Source organism: Rhea pennata, chromosome 2 (genome assembly GCF_028389875.1).
Source record: "Rhea pennata isolate bPtePen1 chromosome 2, bPtePen1.pri, whole genome shotgun sequence".
NCBI classification, from domain to species: Eukaryota; Metazoa; Chordata; class Aves; order Rheiformes; family Rheidae; genus Rhea; species Rhea pennata.
In genome coordinates, this window is record NC_084664.1 from 121,227,386 (window position 1) to 121,247,913 (window position 20,528).

A 20,528-nucleotide genomic window follows, 5' to 3' on the forward strand; every position below is an offset into this window, starting at 1 on the left:
CAGATATCAGGCCTATAAGTGTGTATGTTGAGGTTTCAACCATAATACAGAATTTATGGAAAAAAAATCTTTAGCAATGCTTGCTAGATTAAAGATTTTTTTTTCCCATAAATTCTGTATTATGTTTGAAAACTGGGCTATATTTCATTTTTTTCCACACTTGTACAGGCTTCTCTATACTACAGCTAGGATCTATTGATGCATAGGCATTGCATTCCCAAAGAGCAAGTACACGATCTTAACACATCCTGTCTACCGGTATATTAACACAGAACTCTATTCTACTGTCTTTTATTTTCTTGTGAGAAACCCCTTCACTATCTCACACTGTAACAGAACCTCAAGATATCCATGTAGTCTTTTGGATACATAACACTTTGACTTATAGTCACATGCAAACTGCTGTTAGGAATTGTATTTTTTTTTTCTTAAGAGAATTATTCTCTTAAGAGAAACACAAACAGCTAGGAATTTTTCAAGATTATACATTTATAATCAATTTGTCTAAGATTATCATCTCTTGATCTTTAAGAAAACGCCCAATTTTTTTTTCCTTCTGGGAAAATGTTGTCTAATGTCAGGTAGTTTGAACTGACTTGCCAGGGAAGCCTGATTTCTGTATGAATGTGAGAATGTAGACCAATTAGCTTGGAAACAATAGGGATCCAAATACAAGAAGTTGTTAATCTTGAAGCTCAGAGGACTGTCTGGACAACTGTATCCAGCATTCCTTGTTCACAACAAGCAAAACGTACCCAACATGACTCATTCTTCTTTACACCTTTTACCCGTCATCCTCCCTTAAATAGTTAACATTTCTAAAGCAGTTAAAGTAAAATATTCATGATATTTTGAAAGCTAACTACAAAAACCTTCTTCTGTAGTTTTGTGGAATGTTGGTTCGGCTGTAATCAACTTGAATTATCGCTCACATTTTTCTCATTATCATAATGTATTGATTATATTATGATAAATTGCAAGGTGTATCTACCAAGAACAAAAGATTTAGAAGTATATTTGCAAAGCTAGTGTTTTCCAGGTACCTTCCTTCCACTTTAATAGGTAAAATTTCATGTTTTCTCACCTTCAAAATTAGTTTCTTAATCCCGAATAATTTATAAGCACTTTAACAAAACACCCTGCCTCTTTAAATCATTTCAGTTTCAGAATGCTACCCCACTATAAGAAATGGAATTACCACCACTACTATTTTCTATGCAGCATAGCTCCTTAATCCTTTCTGATACACAAAATCTATATTCCTACTATTGAAAACTCTCCTTGATACTCATTGTATCAATTCAGCATTATCAAATAGTTTTCTGCTGTTGCCCAGCCTATCTATTTTGGTCTTCCATTCTCAATTCAAGATTTCTCCATTGCTAGTGGGATTTAGGAGACAGTTAGAAGGAAATAGCATTATTTCACTAACTGTTGATTTTCTCGAATGTCTTTCCTATACTTAAACATGTTCTTTAATCTCCCTTCAAAAAACTACGCCAAACCATTTTGTATTTTTTTCATGCAACCTCATTCATAAACTATTCAGAAGTAATCTCACTAATGTTATTTTTACATGACAAATACATAATATCAACATATCTCAAAGACAGAACAGACAACCTGCAACTGAGAAAACATTTGTGAAAATGTCAAAATATCATATATATGCTAAAATCATGTTATATATGTAGGGGTCAGTGAATGTTATTGGAGAAGAAAACAATATTAATTTATTTAACATTGCAAGGTATTTGAAAGGGATAAAAAATATTCAGAGGAAGTCTGAGCCTTAAATAAATTTTTAAATTTTTGCTATTCCTGAAATACATTATTCTTGCCTATGTTACCTGAATTCAACAGGTATTTCTCCACTTTAGACTATTTAATATTAGTTAAGGTATCAGGTTATATATGTGACATAAAATTTACTTTGATTTTCTTTAAAAATATATTCATTTTTATTTTATGTAATTTCTCTTTTTTGTAGCCTGTCTTAGGCATACCAATCTGTAAGCCACCTACTAGACACCAGTTCCATGGTAGGGTTTTGAATTTCTTGAAAAAAAATAAGATTCCTTGACTTTGACTTCATCCTACACCAGAATATAAAAATACTATTATAGTCAGCAGAGCCTCAATAGTCCCAGAAATCACAATAGCTAAGGTTTCGGTCAACTGAGTCCTCAGTTGGAGAAAAATCTATTATACACTAAAAGGAAGTGCCAGTGATACAGACTGCTTTCACTGTAAATTGAAGGGTTAAAGAATGCAACATTTGGACTTCAGGCTGTTGTATCTTCAAGAGATGTCCTTCTACAGTTACTTGTTTAATACAACACTTGATAATTGGAGAATTAGTTGGTACTGTAAAGAATCTGAGAGAAAACAAAAAGTTAGTACTGTGAGATTACATGATATGGTGATGAGCCTGCACCCTGGAGCTCTCCTTTAGAGATAACTGCTGAGACCTATGAGAACCTTTCTCAGTAAGAGTTTATTGAGAATTGGTGCCTCTTCTTCATAGTCAGAGCTATGAAGTATGATTGCAGAGAATCAATCATGCCTGCTAGTCTAGCCATTGTGTGCACCTCATGCTTCTTGGAAAAGAAGCTGGACAGTCATCTAGTAATAGACTTGGAACTTACATGGTCTTCAGGTATCATAATATATGGAGATCCCCTGCTGTTTGACACCATAAGTAACACAAAGGTATTTGCCTCCTCAATCCATTTTCTTTCCTGTAAAAGAGAGATTCCTGCAGTGCTCATAGAGATAGGTGAAATGTAAAGATAGCAGACATTCAAGGTATTCTATTTCTTCCAACAGTATTATATTACAGAGAAGAATATGTTTCCTAATGTCTCTCTCTTTTTTTTTTACTCTTGAATTTAAGGCATGCAGCTCTGTGAATATGGTAAATGCAAATTATTTGGGGATTTTTCTTTTTTTTTGGTGCTTACAGAACATGCTATCCATTCTAAAAAGAAAAAATAAAAGGAAATATGCACCTTATTAACAATTTGGAGGAGGGATGTACCTGATTTCCATCATATTTAATAACTTCCCATTTTTTAAATGTCAAGTTCAAAACAAAGAAATTCAACTGCAGGCTATTTGACTTTTGTTTTTACTTCCTCTTCCCTAGACTAATAAAAATAAATAATTCTGTTATTTCAAAGGACAGCAAAATAACTATAAGAGAAAGATAAAACACAAGATCCTTGGAAGCACTTTCAGTCTTTTCTTAATAATCTTTCTATAAATAGTGCACCACAAATATACCTGGTGAAGCTAGCTAAGTCATATGTAAAATGGTAACATTCAAAGCCACTGAGAAGTTCTTACTATTAGCAATTCTAAAAACAAAATCTTTCAAAATGTTACATATTCATTTAACCATAACACTTATTCCGCTCCAAATATTAAACAGCGCTAGCTACTTTTCTATAAGGAACAAAAACCACTCTTCTTGGTCTACCTAAAATGGATTTTGAAAAACAGCAAGCTCATTAAAATTAAGTTCTGTCCAGTGAGTGTCATAGGCTCTCCAGTGATGCAGAACCATTGCATGTCCTCATCAAAAGATCAATGTTGATTTAGATTTTTTTTCCTTTTTCTGAACGTATCTCAAGATTAATTTCAAATCCAAAGACAAAAGGCTTACCTACAATTTAAGGTTAATTTTATCATTTAATCATTTGCATATTTAATCTTGTTTATTATTAAGTGTGAGCACTGATTATTCAATTTGCTCCTCTCTCTGCGTGGTATATCACAGTGAAAACCAATGATGCAAAAAAAGATGTACAGAGAAAAACATAACCAGCACAGGATCATGAAATTTGCCAAATCAGATGCAATCAAATGCCTCTCTTATCTAAAAAAAATAAAAACAAAACAAAAATAAATTTTAATCTTCATTACCATTATTCTTCTTTACAAGTGCACTACTGAATGTAAGAAGCAAATCTGTTGTACTTTGACCACTGCTACTCTATGCATCAATGGAGTATTTACATTTAATGTGTTCACTCTGAATGACAACTTGCTTCTCCTTAGTACTTGGTTACTTTCTCTGAAATTAAACAATTAATAAGCCAGGAGCTATATGAGTTATAAATTATTCATCTAAATGAACATTAATCAATTATAAAGAGATACAGAAATAAAAAAATGGAAAAGAGACAGCTATATCTTTTTAATATTAAGTCTACTCTAGCAAACTCTCTTTAAACAGACACAATCTGCATAATGGAAATACAAGTAAAGCTATATTATGACTATTTATGTTAAAGGAAATGTGTCAAAAAATAACAAATTCATGACCTCTTATTGATAATCAGGAAAAAAAAATCTTACAATTTTATACTCAATGTGTGACTACCAAAGCTTATTAAAGTTCTTCTAAATTATTAGTGTTATCAATATTTAAGAATCCTATCTTCTGGGTTCATAGAGAAGTTAAAATACATTTTTAAACTTTCTCAAATTCTTTGGAAAATATTCAGTGTTCACACAAAGATATCAAATAATTTTCCTGACATTTACTAGAAGAAAGTAAGACAATAGACACAGTCAAATTGTGGCTTAGCCATGACATGCATAGAGATATGTGAGAAGCACAGATCAATTCTTACTTCTTGATTTAAGTTAGATTTATTCCAGATGTGGACATTTGTAGCCAGAAGGAGGCCAGAACCTTTCCTTGTAAAAGTTGTTCTTTGTAAATAATGTGTGCAGTCATTTATAAGAACTTTGGAAAAGCTGCATATCTAAATTCTTTCTGGAAGTGAAGTACCAGGATAATATCAGAATATAATAGATGTAACAATAAGGTAAAAACTGGCAAGAGCAGATACCTTCTATTTAGCAGTGCAAGAAAACCTATGCACTCACTATGAAATGATGTGCCACAGATGAACCACCATTCTTTAATTATCTATCTCATTTTCCATACTTTGTCTTTGTTATTTATGTAAATTTTAAGCTCTTAAATATAATAATAAAAAAAAATCTCCTACTTAATGCTGGCCCAATTCATAAACCTCAGTCTGATTCTGATACTCGCAAAAAGGAAAGCAAAAAGTTACATGCTGTAGCTCACTAACAAAAAAGACTTTTCAAAAGTATCAAATCTTGAGACTGTATAGCTGTCTTGCATTACAACACTTTTACTAATAATATATAGATTCCCGTTCTCTACATAGAAGGTCATTTCTTATAAAAACATTCCAGCATTATTCTCTGACAAAGGTGAACCTTTTTTATTAAGATACTTTTTGCAATGCTCCAAGGAATATCAAAGAAAATTTCTGTTTTAACTTGCAAGCTCAGCCTTTCCCTATTTTCTAAGACTCTGCACCAAGCTACCCAGGCTGTCCTTTTCAGAACAGCAAATAGGAAAGATGTCATTGTAAATTCTAAACATTCACACAGAATAGCTGCAGTAAAGCTACAATCTATAGAAGGCATGTAAAGAATAACAGGCCAATTTCTGATAGTGTGTTTCCTTAAACATTTTTGTTCATGTCGACAATTTCCTATTTTGCCTATGTTGTTCTGTGTATTAATTTAACTAATCTTAACTGCTTGAACTTGAGACAGTGACAAAAACCTCTGACAGTTTCTTATTACAATACAGTTCTTCCCTCCTGTAAAACTATCACTTTAAGTGAAGATTAAACTTCACTCCTGGAGCATTTGGATACATTTGTAAGAATTTCAGGAACTGTGTTAGCTGCTGTAGAGATTTTCATAGATATTGGAGGGAAATGGCATCTATCTGTACTAAGCACAGAAAATGATGTTGGAAACCTCCTGTTTCACAGCACATAATCTTCACAATTAGCTATCAATCACGTTATAAAACTTCCTATTAATTATTTATGAAACTTCTTTTTCTTTGTATCAACCCAAAACTGAAACATGGCTTAGCTTAGTGCTGGAGATGCCAAGTTGGGAGAGATAAGATATGGTTCCTGCATTAGGTGAAAAAAAAAAAAAAAAAAAAAAAAAAAAAGCCATAACGTGGTGAAAAAAAGCTGTAACATTCATCATTTTTTATTAATCTTTACATATTCAGCCTGTTAAGACAGGTGCCACTATTTGTGCTATTGGAAGCTGTCCCTTCAGCAAGTTCAGGCTATTTATTCTTGAGTTTGGTTGTCAAAGCTAAAAGCAGCAAAAAAGTTTTGCTTGTGTATTCAGTGAGTAAAGGTCTTAATTGTGTAAGCTCTGCAAAGATCAGGATTTGATTTTATTACAGTACATCTCATTCTCAATAGTTTAATATTTATTTGTGAATGAGGAGCAAAGAGGATACTGGGTAATATAATATCATTAAAAATTTACTATTTATTATTCAATTTATTATGGTATACATGAGCCTGAACAGATAAAAGTTATTTCTGTTAAAACTGAGCTCTTAACTTCACCTCAACATCTGTTTTACTATCTCCTTTCTTGATTATTGCAAAGAATGCTAGCACCCTCTCCACCACTTCGATTCAGAACCTCAGCAAAATCTTTTATTAGTATCTTTTATTAGATTATTTATTAGTATCTTCCTTTATTTCTAAGATCAGGGATTACACTCTGCTGATGTGGAAGGGAAATTACCCATAAACATCTACCAACATATCTAATTTTCCTCCTTCAGATTCCTAATTAATTGTCTCCTTTGCCTCAGTGCCTCCATAAAATGTGGTGATTTCCTGCTTGCTGCTAAGTCAAGGTCCCTCCTTATCACGCTGACCAACATCACTTTTCGTCTCCTGGTTCTTTCCAGATATTCCTAGTCTCTTATACTAGATTATAAACACTTTGATAATAAACACCTTTTCATTCTACGTTTGCATGTTTCTATTACCAGCCTAACATATGTTAGTGACCGATGTTTTGTGATAATACATATAGTAAGTAATAAGAAATGGATTTTTTTTGTTCCAGATTTCTTTGTTTCCAGATTAAAAGACATACTAGTAGCAGTTGTCATGAATCAGATGAAAACGTTGAAAATTTAGCTAAGAAATACACATTAAAATTTCGATTTAAAAAGTTGTCTCTGGGCTGATGAGGAAGCAAATGAACAGAAATATTATTTAGTGGCTGAAATAATGTTTACACAGAAAAAGGAAAGTGACCATTAGAGCTCAGAATTTTGCCATGAAAATAATTTTCTCTTTCACATTCAACACCAGTGAGGTTAGAAGTCAAGCCCTGTTTGTAATGTAGAATTCCTTTAAACGCTTAGGGACAGGATAGTAAGATATCAGGATAGCAAGTATCTGGCAGTTAAAATCAAATGCGAGGTTCTCATCACGGATTGTTCAGGTGAATGCATTAGAACTCTAATAAACATCAGCCAATAAAACTTTTGTTTATCATCATCAATGATATGAAAGAAATGTATTGTTCCTTGTAAAGATTCTTTAATATTACAAAATAATGAAAAGTAGTTGGTACAGACCAAATGTAGTTATGAAATATTTTTCAGATAAACTTCATATTGCAAAGCATTTCCTTCTTGCTCTAATTTCCATATTGGCATAAAGCTTCACAGAGAGGATAAACCAACATAGTAGTTTCAAGTGAAAAAAAATAGAAATATTTTTAAATTATTCTAAAAATTTGACATCACTGTGAAAAAAACCTTGCAGGTTAACAATAAGATTTAAATTCAAAGTTGAGTATCACATTCCTTACAGTACAAATGCTTAATATCATATTAACATTAATATTTATACTAACAAAAATATATAGTTGACATCAAGCTAGTAATAAATATTCTTCCAATTTATAATAAAATCCACAGGTCTCTAGAATGGGAAATTTTAATTCAAAATATAACTTCCAACTTTAACATAACACACTTATTGATATTAAATAACAACAATTATGTTTAGATCAACCAAATATAGGCAACAGCTGTTACATTAAGCTTCAGCCAAACCAATTATTTACTATTTTTTGAGGCTTGTTTTTACTCCTTCTTGTCTTAACAAAAAATCTGAAATAACTCTAGATGGTAATTAAGGATGAACATGCCAAGCAATCTCATCTGTTAAAACTGTATCAATCTCAACTACAAAGTACAGGATTTTTTTCTCTGCTGCAGTATTGTTGATGTGGTAGTGTGAAAAGATTTAACTGTACTTCTGCATAAGGAAAAAAATGAGATAGGAAAATTATCAGTAATGGTATTTGTTGTGTGCCCCCTCCATCATCATTCACAACAGAATCTCTTAGAGATAGTTTTATTGTTACATCTACTAGTAACCTATGGACTTAAAATTGTAGTATATGAGATTAAAAGACGCTGAGGAAAACAAGTAATAAGGTGTTAGCAAGAAATATTCGGGCTTTAGGGACTGTGATGATGAAGATATCTATGATTATGTGATGTGATATTTGACAAAAGAAATGCATAATGGAAAGCTCACCTACACACAGAAAAGAATTTGAAGCAGTTAAATATATCCAGGCTTCAAACTGAGATTAACCCTCTGTAGAATAATCTTCTTTGGTAAATTCTCTCTTTAAAAGGGAGATCTGAAAGAGGAATATTAGCCATAATCATTATCACATTTTGTTAGTTTGTCTTTTCAATCTTGTAAAGTCTTGGCTGTTTCTCCACTGTATTTTCTACCAGAAAGTTAGGAAGAAAGGCAAAGACACCAAATTAGATAAAAACTGTAAGTGCAGGTGATGCAGAACTAAAGTATGGGCTTGGCTGTTACAGTTCAAAAAAAGAAAAAAAAAAGAAAAAAAAAGAAAAAAAAAAGAAAAGAAGACTTAAGGAAATGAGTGGACAAGACCTCATAACGGCCTTGATTGACATGGCTCTTTGCAACATGGTAAGTGGATTTTTACTGCTTTTCTTCCATGAGGAATTCGTTGAAGGACAGTGAAGGCAGGAATAGAGGATTTTCACTTACAACAATAATTAAATTAAACCTAATCAAACCATTTTATTATTTTCTGCTGAAGGCCAATATAGTTAGCATCTTCTTCCATGCATAATAAATTACATTAGCTCTAGGCATTTTCAGAATGTTGATTTGTTAAAGATGTTCATATATATTCAGCGACATTCTTTGTAATAACCAGGTAAATATAACCAGTTGAGTTTTCTTGTTTTTTGCTTTTGAAATGAAATCAAACATTAACTTCTTTTGGTTTATTTAAAAGTTAGAAGTAATAAATTTTAAATTTCATCCACTAATACATCTTTTCATATTCGACTTTTCTAAGATCATGCCTCCTGCAGCAATCACATTAACTCTTCTGCAATCGTAACATTAGAGGCTCAACATGAGTTTTCATATTTTCATCTGTTTTTTTTTAAATCAGAAATAATAACAATAAGAATAATATTTTGGCTGTAAGGTTAAACAACTAAATTTTTAAAAAGAAATTACTGATCAACAACCACAATTTTAATAACCATATCATATGAACCTCAATGATGTAGTGATCTATTGCAAGGTTATATTCAGCTGCATAGATTGCAGGATTAAAATAATACCTTGCATAAAATATGAGAGTATTAGTCATAAAATTAAATAGTATTGAAATAACTTCACTATATGTTGGAAATATTTTGCATATAAACAAAGTAAATGGAGTAAATTTTTTTTCTATTGACTTCATACAAAAATAAGTATGAACTATCCAGTAGAATGTTCTCCCATGAAGAAGGTATTCCATTTGGATAAATATATCTATACTTCTATCAACAGCTAGCCAAATAATACAAATATGTTTTGAGTCTCAAGTTTCAGTGAGTAAATTCAAATTTTCTTTTAATTTTTCAATATTAAAGTACAAAACCACAGACCATCTCAGAGTACTCTAATTCCCTCTGTTGTGTCCAAGTCCAACATCATCTATTGAGAGATTGATTACCAATTACAATACACAAATTAATTAAAGACAGATTCATCTGAAAAACTTCAAAGGCATTAGATCAACTTACCGTGCAACTTAGGTCCCCTAAATGTTCAAGTCATTTAGATTTAAATTACAAAATTATTAGGAAATATTGAAAATTTTATTCCTGACTTCCTCCATGAGTTTTATACCATGTTTGGTATTAACATCAACTTTTACAGGACTTCTTAAAATTAAGCTAATTGATTTCAAATTTTCAGATGTCATTAATTTTTAAAGTAATGCACATGAGCTATGACAATGTTTTTTTGAGAATAAGTCACATCTATGGAACAATATGCAAGAACGGAGTAAGAAACAAGACCGTATAAATTTGAAGGGTGACCCATTAATAACACATGGAGAAATTGAAATTGGGATGCAATTCTCTTGAAGAGGTAAGTTAATTTTTAAAAGAGAAATTCTGTACTGGAGCATAAATACATATATATGATAAAAATGAACTATGTTTGGTGTTCTACAATATTTACCCTTACATGCTGGATTGTAACTGAGTGTAAATTGAATATATCGGTATTTTTGTAATTGTAATTTATAGATTTGGCATAGTATTACTTAACAAATTCTTAATCCAACCTACAATCCCCAATACTCTAGAAATAGGGGTCATAGTGGGATGTAAAAACATTTGCTAAATCAATATGTATCAACAGGATTGTAATAGGGATTTCTCTTCAACTCCTGATTTAAGTCATATTAACATCTGATAAAGCTATTTAAACATTAAAATTAATACATCATAAAACAATAGAAGTACCTCATACAAAATAGTTCTATTTGAATCACAACTATTCACAATAGCTATGAATATCTCCATTCAAATTGCTATCATGAATACTGTATAAAATGCGAATAAACTAAACGTAAAATTAGAATGCTTCTTTATAAATTACTATATGTCAAGTTAACAAATGGTAGACTTGTCATATTGAACAACTAAATGTCTAAATGATCATTCAGCACTCATAGTGTAGGGAAAAAACACTAGCTTTGTTGGCTATAAAGCAGTTGCTCGATTTTTCATACTGTCATTCTGCTCTATTAGCAAAGCCTAACACAATTAGGTATGAATATGCAGTAATAACATGCAAATTGTTCCCTCTCAATTGCCCCAAGGCAGCAGTCTCAGCCTTTCAAAGCCTGATTTCTTCTACATCATTACAGGCTTGGCATAATTCATCAGAATAAAAAAATACCTCAGCCTTATTGCATGTGGCCAGCTAGTAAAATCATCAGTAGTTGTTAACCATTCTCCCTCAATAGGTTTGTTAGCAGCGTTGTCCCCAGCTCCCTGCCACTCCTGCACTTGTACATGTTTCCCTTGGGTAATGTTAGACACTACATTTGAGCCTGCCAGAACAATTAACCCTACTGTTAATTAGAATGAAATGTCAGGCGCACAGATGGTACAAGCTGGCACCCTGCCATCCCGCCAACTGCTGCTGAAAGCAGCTACCCCACTGCTGACAGCTGCTCAGCTATGTCCCAGACCAGCAGATGTCAAAACTTTCCAGCTGAGGAAAGCTAAAAAAGCAGTGATGGGGGTTTCTAGTCCCAGCAGTAATGATGACTGTTTTACTGTTATTGTATCTATTACCTGTTGTCATACTGTACCAATCAAGTGAGGCCATCAAGCAGTAAGCTGCAAATTAAAAACGATACCAAAAGTCAATAAATGTAAAACTGCTTTACTAGCCAGTGCTGTACAACTGTAAAGAACCAAAGGAAGATTGAGAAAAATATTTCTTAATGTTTTCTTTGGAATCTCTGTATTTTTTTCAATTGAGGGTATATTTGAAGTAATGATGTATGATGATGCAGCACATTGGAAAGTGTTACAGACTCCAGCATGCACTAGAGTAGTAAAGCTTTTGTTGAAAAAAATTAAAAACATTTCTGAATGTTTTCTTCAGAAGCTACCTTGTTTTTGTTTATTTGTTTGTTTTTTTCCCAATTCAGGGTATATCTGAAGTCCGTTATATGAGGACACATCATACTAGAAAGCGTTACTTTGGATATTCATACACTGGAGTATGAAAGCTTTTGTAGAAGAAAATTGTAAGATTTGAACTGAATTCTTCAAATCTGGGTGGCATGAGCAATTTTCACACATTATTTGTCCAATATACTTCAATTTCTTTGATTTTTTAGCATCGTAGGAGGCAAAACAATTAAGATAATGTTTCCAAAAAAAGTGTTCCCAAATTCATTCAATGCCTGGTCCAATACTTTGAATTATCAATTTAATGGAGTATATAATTCATCTCTTGGAAAAGCCTGAACATTATACACTAGAAATATGTGAATGAAAGATTCCAGTACATGTTGTAGTATGAATCATAATTTCTCAAGTGAATTCTAATTATACTTTGGTTACTTAAATCCCTCTTTGATTTTAGAAAATCCACTTTGGCTTTCAATTTTTGAAAATTTTGAAAAATATAGTGAGAAGACAGACACATTTCTGCTCTGTGAAAAATGATCTCTCATATTCTTCATAGCTGCATAAAGACAGAATGAGCACTATTGTAATATTTAACAAATTTTCTCATAAAAATGTTGATAATCAAAATAAAAATCCACTACCTAGAAATAACTAAAAATTGAAAGTTCTTTTTTCTGATATACTTACCTATGTAAATGAATAGTTCAGTAACAAGATAAGAATATCTTCTTAAATGAAAAAGATAATCTTGGCTGAATACAAAAGAATCACGTTGTTAAAAATACAGCTTGAATGTGTATTTGCTTTACAATTTGTTAATATTATTATACTAATGTTTGTAAACAAAACATTACACAAATTAGAAAATGTGCAAAAAATAACTTAGATTTCCCTAGGAGTTTCTAGGGAAAAATAGCAAATTTATTCAGTATCATACTAAAGCATAACTTTTAATTTATATAAATATAAGTAAAATTCATATTTTTATTGAAGGTACACAAATATATAAAACATTGACTTTACAATTTCCATAGAAACTGAAAGATAGGCTTAAACTTAGTTAAAAAATAACAATATAAAGTGCAGCATGTCACATTTGGACTTCAGTTATCTAGCTTGACTTTTACCTGATGCCAGCAACAAATATTTTCCATTGTGAAAACTAAATTCCAATGGTTGATAGAAAATGTTTAAAAAAAGATGTCCCTATTGTATGAAGTATGTTAAAAAGGAGATATATAAGGTTATAACTAAGAAAAATAAGATGTAAAAATTACAGATTACAAAAATCAGTAAGATTTTTACAGTGGGATGTGTCCACTTACATCAATTTCTTTCTTCTCTGAGTATATATTTCACATGTTCATAACCACTCTCAAAGTTACTTGTCCTATCAGTCCATGTGCATAGGACAGGTATATGTTAATATTTGTGATGTTTATATTTAGCATAGGCTGTTAGTGTAATGGAAATAAATATCTTTAGATTTGTTTGAATTAATATATAGTTTATGTTACATTAACAAGAAAGTAATTGATTGTGTATTTTAATATTAAATCCATTCTGTTTTAGATTAGTTTACTTTCTACATATAAGTACTTAGTGTACAAACTTCAGGAGGGTGTTATCTTACGAAGCAATAAATGTTATATATACTTCATTAGAATACTAGTCATTCACTGCACTTCTGGAGTCAGAAGTTTCAAATAGATTTTACACGCACTAAAAAGACAGTATTTTTGTTATTAGACGTATTCGGGGAGAGCATATTATAGTATTTTAATACAAAGAGCAAACTATAAGATTTTATTTTGCTATTTCTTCCGAAATATTGGAGTTTGCTAGAGACAGCTCAACCCTTTTGTTAACTAAGGAAAACATATATACCAAAATTTCAGAAGATTTGAGGCACTTCATGCCACAGAAAGCAGTTTTTGATAAGAATACATGCACCACAATCTTGTTAGATATGGGGGCTCCACCTTCATAAGCTATTAAAAACTATCAAGGATAAACTGCCCTAAGTTGCAAAAGCATTCTACAGCAGGCACAACTTGTCTTTAGTGACCACAGTATAATTTATATCTGAGGGCAGCTGTCAGTCTTGCAAAAAGACCTAAGGAGTCTGGATTCAGCTCTCTCTTTCATGTCAGAAACTTTACGGAGCTATTGCCTATGCTTGATTTGGTGAGGAGAGATGCTTGCTGGAGGCCTCAAGCGTCATTTTGGTGCATATATTATTTCTTTTAGGAACGTGAAAAGAGAGTGTAAGATAAGTGAAGTTCTTTTTTCTGCTTTGTCTGGATATGAGAAGAATTTAGTAGGAGACCTTGACCATACTGATACGGCGTACATAGTGCTTGCAGGTAGCTGTCACTGTGGCCATGAAAGCCCAGATGTTATTTGTGGAGCTATGATTAACCTGCATGTGCTGATAGCATTGTATATATATCTTCATATATCACTTCTGTTACAGACTAAGTTCTGCTAGACACCGGAGTAGCCAGGTACATTACAAGAAATCCAGAATGAAAGGTTTAGCAGCTTCCCTACAGAGATTTTGTTAGTAAAGTAGCAATGATTCTTACAAGATCTCAGTGCTGATATCCTCTTACTTACTGGGTTGACTGCAAGCCTGTGATCTCTGCCAGGCTGACAGTATTGCATGAGGACATGATCAGGCTGAAAGCCTCTGATGTCCCTGTTTGTGCAGTCTGGGTACATCTCCTACAGAGAGCAGGAGATCCACAACGTAACACTGCAGAACTCTATGACCAGAATACTTATGGTGGATCCATTTTTGATTGATTGCTAACTGATTAGGAGTTTAGTACTGCCATGCACCATAAAAATAAGCGTCTTGATCTTTGTGAGCTAGGGCTAAAGTATGTGCAACAGATCTCAGCAGAAAACTTTGATGGTGAACAGTTGCTATCTAAATGTCTTTTCTGCCTCCTTATCAGACCAACTTGATTTATGACTGTGAAACAGGAAGCTGAGGCAATGGACCATGAGCTGAAAGTCTACAGGAGTAATAGGTCTTTAAAGGCCCAACTACTTCTTAAAAACTATACTCAACTGGAACTATGTATCAGCGTATCTTTCCTACAGTATCTCTCTGCCATCATTTTCTCAAGAGCAGAAGTAGCAGTAGCAGCAAAAAGAGGTAAAAAGAACAGAAAATCTTTGCTTATAAAAAAATTCTACACAGTCTCTAAAGGTGTGAGGCAGTATAGCTTCCTTTTAAGACATATGCATTGGGCTTATATTATTATTTAAAATAATAATTATGGAGCAGGCAAGAGGGTGGAAAGGTATGCATGCAGTGCTAGAGTGGTGTGTGGGTGAGCTGTGGTTTGTTTCTTAATAACGTGCACTGCAGATAGCCCATTCCAGAGTGCACTGGCATTGAACACTGTGAACGCGGGGGAATTTGCATAAGTGGGATCTAAGCTGCTTCCTTGATGAAGAACCAGTTGGCCTTGGACATAAAAAAACAGTGCCTCTTTTTGTTCAGTTGGGGTCTTCATTTCTTCAGCACCTGCAGGTAACATTCAGTACTTTTTAAGCAAGCTGCCTGTTTGTTAGAACTGAATTCAATAACCAGCTCAAGTACCATCTAGCTCCAAACTCCAGATTAGAAGACAACTACCAACAAATCCAAGGAATTTCAGAGGGATAGTACCAAGGTAGTATAACGGAAAATCGAATTTGTTGTCGCTGTATGTAAAATATTACTAATTGAAGGTATGTTTTGAGGTACTTGTAAGACTTTCTTAGATATCAAATTAATCCTCAAGAACAAGATTTAAACAACTTAATAGAGACTCACAAAGACTTCTTACTACTTCATATACACAAGCCTGACACAGATGTATGATGCTAGTTTAGGTGTCAGGCTACCGCGTTACTTTTAATAAAAATATGTTCCCAAATATTTGGAAGCATTGGAACTTACTTGCTAACTTGCTCACTTCACAGTCAACACATTCCCCGAGTTGAGAAAAAATGTAGTAAGTATTTGAACCTGCTGGCTTTATAGGACCATGATCCTATGAAGACAGAAAATCTGACCGACCAGCTTGCCTCACAGGGAAAGGGGAGGCAAGCTGTTTTTCCCCCAAAGGGGGGGGAGGGGGGAGCATCTGTTACTTCAAGCATCTTGCTTTCCTTTATCTTCCTTCTACTAGTTTGGTCACTGCTGATTTGCATGGCTTCAGGGGCCAGAGTAATTAGTCCCTAGGTGAGCCAGGACCCAATAAATTCTCCTGCTTTTCCCCTTTAAACATTAATCTCACAGCTAGCTCCCCCAGCCAAAGAGAGGGCAGCACTGACACATTTTGATACAGCTCTTACTCCTGTTCCCATTCTTTTTATTTTGACCAGGCAAATCCACCCTCTCTCCAACAAGGAGGGTATTATTCAAGGATAAATTATGCCATATATATGAAATAAGAAAGAACGCTGAAATTATTATAATTAGATAAACATCCTCACATTAGGTTCAAGATTTAGGTCAACTATTATTTCAAAGATGAGTAGAAATACTGTTAAAAGAAAAAAGGAATTAAAGTAACCCTGATTAAAAGAGAGTTCTCAGAAATGTTTTCTTTTATCATAGCAAAAAGTAATAGCAAAGAAAATAATATCAAAGACAGTAACCTCTTATCTACAAAAATACTTTTAAAAAAGTCAAAGTTCAGAATTAGACATTTAACTTTGTAATAGCACAAGTAATGATTCAGTAGCATATATACATTTTGGCTAACAGTCTAGTGAAGCTAAGTAAAGGGTTAAACTTCTGTTGTCTTCTATTGGGCCAAAATTCAACAAAATTGTACATAAGATATCTTTTTATTGTCTATCATCCAAGAACAAAGATAGGGTGGAGTTATCAAACCAATGGAGGGATATCTCATTTCAAACAAGTTTCTTTCTCAACTTTGGTATATGAAGGACAAAAAAATGATTTGAAAAACCTAGAAAGTTTTTTTTTTCTTTTGTTGCTAACAAAGGTACTGGAACTCATGCCACCTCACAAACAACTGTCAGATGTTTCAAATCCACACTGTTCCTCCGGGCATTCAATACATTTATATGAATCAAGGACATTGGTTATGCGCTTTGGATCAGAGGGTTGATAATATGCATACTGAATGCATCACACACATAAAGGATCTCATTTATGTTCTCAGGGTATACTGCTTCAGGCACAAAACAAAGTACTTACTCTGGGATTCAGGCTGCATATATACTCCCCAAAGTAGAGTCTCTTGTTGCAACATATGATCACCATATCTGAGACAATGTACATAGTTTTAACTGTAAAGAAGTTGCTGGTCAATATGGCAAATCTGCCATATGTAGATTGCCACACATAATTTTCAAACTTTTTTTCGGATCTCATCCAAAGACTAGAATTTTAAACAGCGTTGGCAATGATGGTTAGTCAAGCAATTCCTATTAATAATTACTGATTTTACTGCATCTGACAATTAGTAATTATCTTTACTAAACACTTAAAGAATTGTGCCAAAACTTTGTGTCTAACAGCAACTATTAAAAAGGTTAACCATTTTAACAGATAAAATTCTCGCTGTACAGTACATATTCTGAATATGAAGCCTTCTATAAATTGAAAAAAAAATACTTTCAGTGGTTACCATTAATTTAAGTCTACATTAATGCTGTAGATTTTCTTCAAGTACTTGTTTAAATTAGAGTCGACACCTATTTCAAATCATGCATTTCTGAAATCCTTATAAATAAGTCACCACTATTTTAAAATATTCATCACCAAAATTAGGTCAGATGATTAAGGGATTATTCCTAGAGTATCTGAACACCCACATTTTCAGTGAATTAAATGGAAGTTGTACTTGCTTGAAAGCCACATAATCTAGTAGATTAAGTTTAGGTCTGGGAGCCATAAGATTCTGAGTTCTATTTCCTCTTATTTACTGGCACTAATTTATATATATATATGTTCTTAGCATTAGCATTATTTAGTTACAAATTAGGTGTATATCATTTATTCTGCTTTACTTATTGAGATAATGACAACTCAACAGTGATAGCCTGAAGGTATAAGAATCAATGCACCAAATTATCTTCTGTCATTCTGTATTCTCTTCAGTGCTACCTTGGGCAAGCAAGTGTGTGGTGGGATAGGTGGGAGAAAAGGATGGGATCTCCTTAATTCTGAGTATCTGTTTCTGTCCCATCAAAATCATACCAAATGAAACCAAAACCAACAAATAAAAAAGGAAGCAAACAGCCTTTCAGCTTTCTTAATGATAAAATAAACATACTATTAATACAAAATCAATAGTGGAAGACTGGCAAAATAAAGCATGGATCTAGCACATACCATTAACAGCTATATTACACTTTATTTTGAAAATATCAGAAGCTCCAGAAAGAAACTATGAAGTATCTAGGCAGATCTTTTAAATACATGGACATTCCAAAAACATATTAATTTATATTTAAAATTTTGACATACAAATATTTTCCTCTGAGTAGTATTCTTACTGAAGGTAACAATGTAGCATATTTCTCCTCATTATTTTGCATCTCTTCTTGGAGCAGAAAAGATTTCCACTAATCTTTTGCTTCTTATACTAACAAGATCCTGAATTTTACAATAATATTCCCTCTCCCTTCCCAGTAGCCAGCACCTTCTTCTCCAAAAGGTCATTGCAGAGTTACAGGATGCATTCCTGTGTCTCCTAGGTTTTATGAATATAAACCTCATAAAGATAAATGTGATCCTGTGGCTGAATTACACATCGTAGTAATAGTAAATTACTAAATTAGTGCTACCTATTTGTTGTATTCATAGACTACTACAGAAATCAAAGCACAGAAAAACTATTAAATTTAAAAAATACATTAATATATATAAATAAACATGCATGCACCGTGACACCAACATAATGTGTGTACATACAGACACGTACATAGTATATGATATCTATAAATGATTGTAGATTAATACACTTTAAAATAGTTAAACTGAATAAATTCTGTAGGATGATCTAATCTACTAGGAAGGTTTAAAGGTGCCGCATAACTACACATGTAAGTATGCCTTTATGGCTGACCTTACAATGCACTTAGTATCTTGCACTTCACTAATGCTGTCTCTATCACTACAAGCAATTTATTCTACCTCACGTTCATCAAGTGCTCATAAATCAGCATTAGGCCACATTTTTACTGAGTTGCTGATTTTTAGCCAGCAGACAGCAGCAGCACTTGGATTCAAAGTCTAATATTGGCACACATATTGATTTTAATTAGTCTAATTAGTTCATTACACTAAAAATCAAATAGACCATTTATTACATTCCCAACTAATGACATATGATCAAGGATTTAATATGATAATGAGCCAGATCAATTATCACTCATAAAGGAAGTCATTAACAAGTGTAAACACTGCCAAACTGAATACCATTACAAATCATGAAGTCATAGCTAGGTCATTTGCATAAGCATACCAATTTTATTTCATGATATTCCTTCTATTTAATATTCTGACACCCTTTTATAAAGCTCCTTTTTTCATGAGACTTAATTCATAGCTCCAAACTCAACAGTGCAACTGTAATGCAGTTGTTCACTACATAGTCCTTAAACTCTATGCTATTAAAACATGATTTAAGCAAACTAGCCAATGTCTATGGAATCTCTCAGAAAATATTATGGAATACTACGGGAAGGAAATGAGGTTTCTAAATGTACCAAAGTGGATCCAGGAGTATTTCTCTATTGGGGAAAAATTCAGTACTACTATCCATGTGGTCTGGGATATTTCACAGACAAAACTGAGCTAGTAATAGAAGTCAACCCCGTCACAATTTGTTTAGCAGTATAAAGAGAAGGAGAAAACATCTACCAGAATATTTTTACCTCACAGTAGAAACTACAAAAAAATTGAACTTTTAAAATCAAATCACAACTTGAGTTTTAAGTGGTTAAACAGTCTATTATTCTTGAAGATTCAGTACTTAATTCTAATCTTAATTCTACTAGAATTTTTCCAAGGTCTCTATCACCATCATTATCTATGTTGTATTTCACAGGAGCATCTAAGTTGTCCATTAAAATCATGGCAATTATACCTTCTATTACAGTGGAATCCTATCTGCGCAGTAGACAATAATCAAGAATGTAAAGGATAAACCAATCTACCAAAAGTCTTATTTTTTTTCCCCAAAATTGTTTTCAGCTTACACAGGTTACATTGGAATACGTCTAATACACACATCTCTACATCTGAATACATTCAGTAATTACACGATTAGAGACCTACATATCACATGAATGTATACAAATGATACAGGTCCATATTTGTGAAATCTATAGAGGTTTTATTTCATTTGTTGTAATTTTATAAGAATTTGGAAGCAGTTTTCATTCCTATGAAGCTATCTAAAGATTTCTTTAGTGTAGATGCTTTAACTGACATATATAATCCAATCAGTGGATGTTTAAATTCTAAACTTTATTACAGCTAAAATTTACAGTGGCCTGCCCATATTTGCCTCTCCCAGTCCCATCCCCATTCAGCTACAGCAGTGAAGGTCCGGCCGGGTAGGGAGATAATGGGATGTTAAACCAG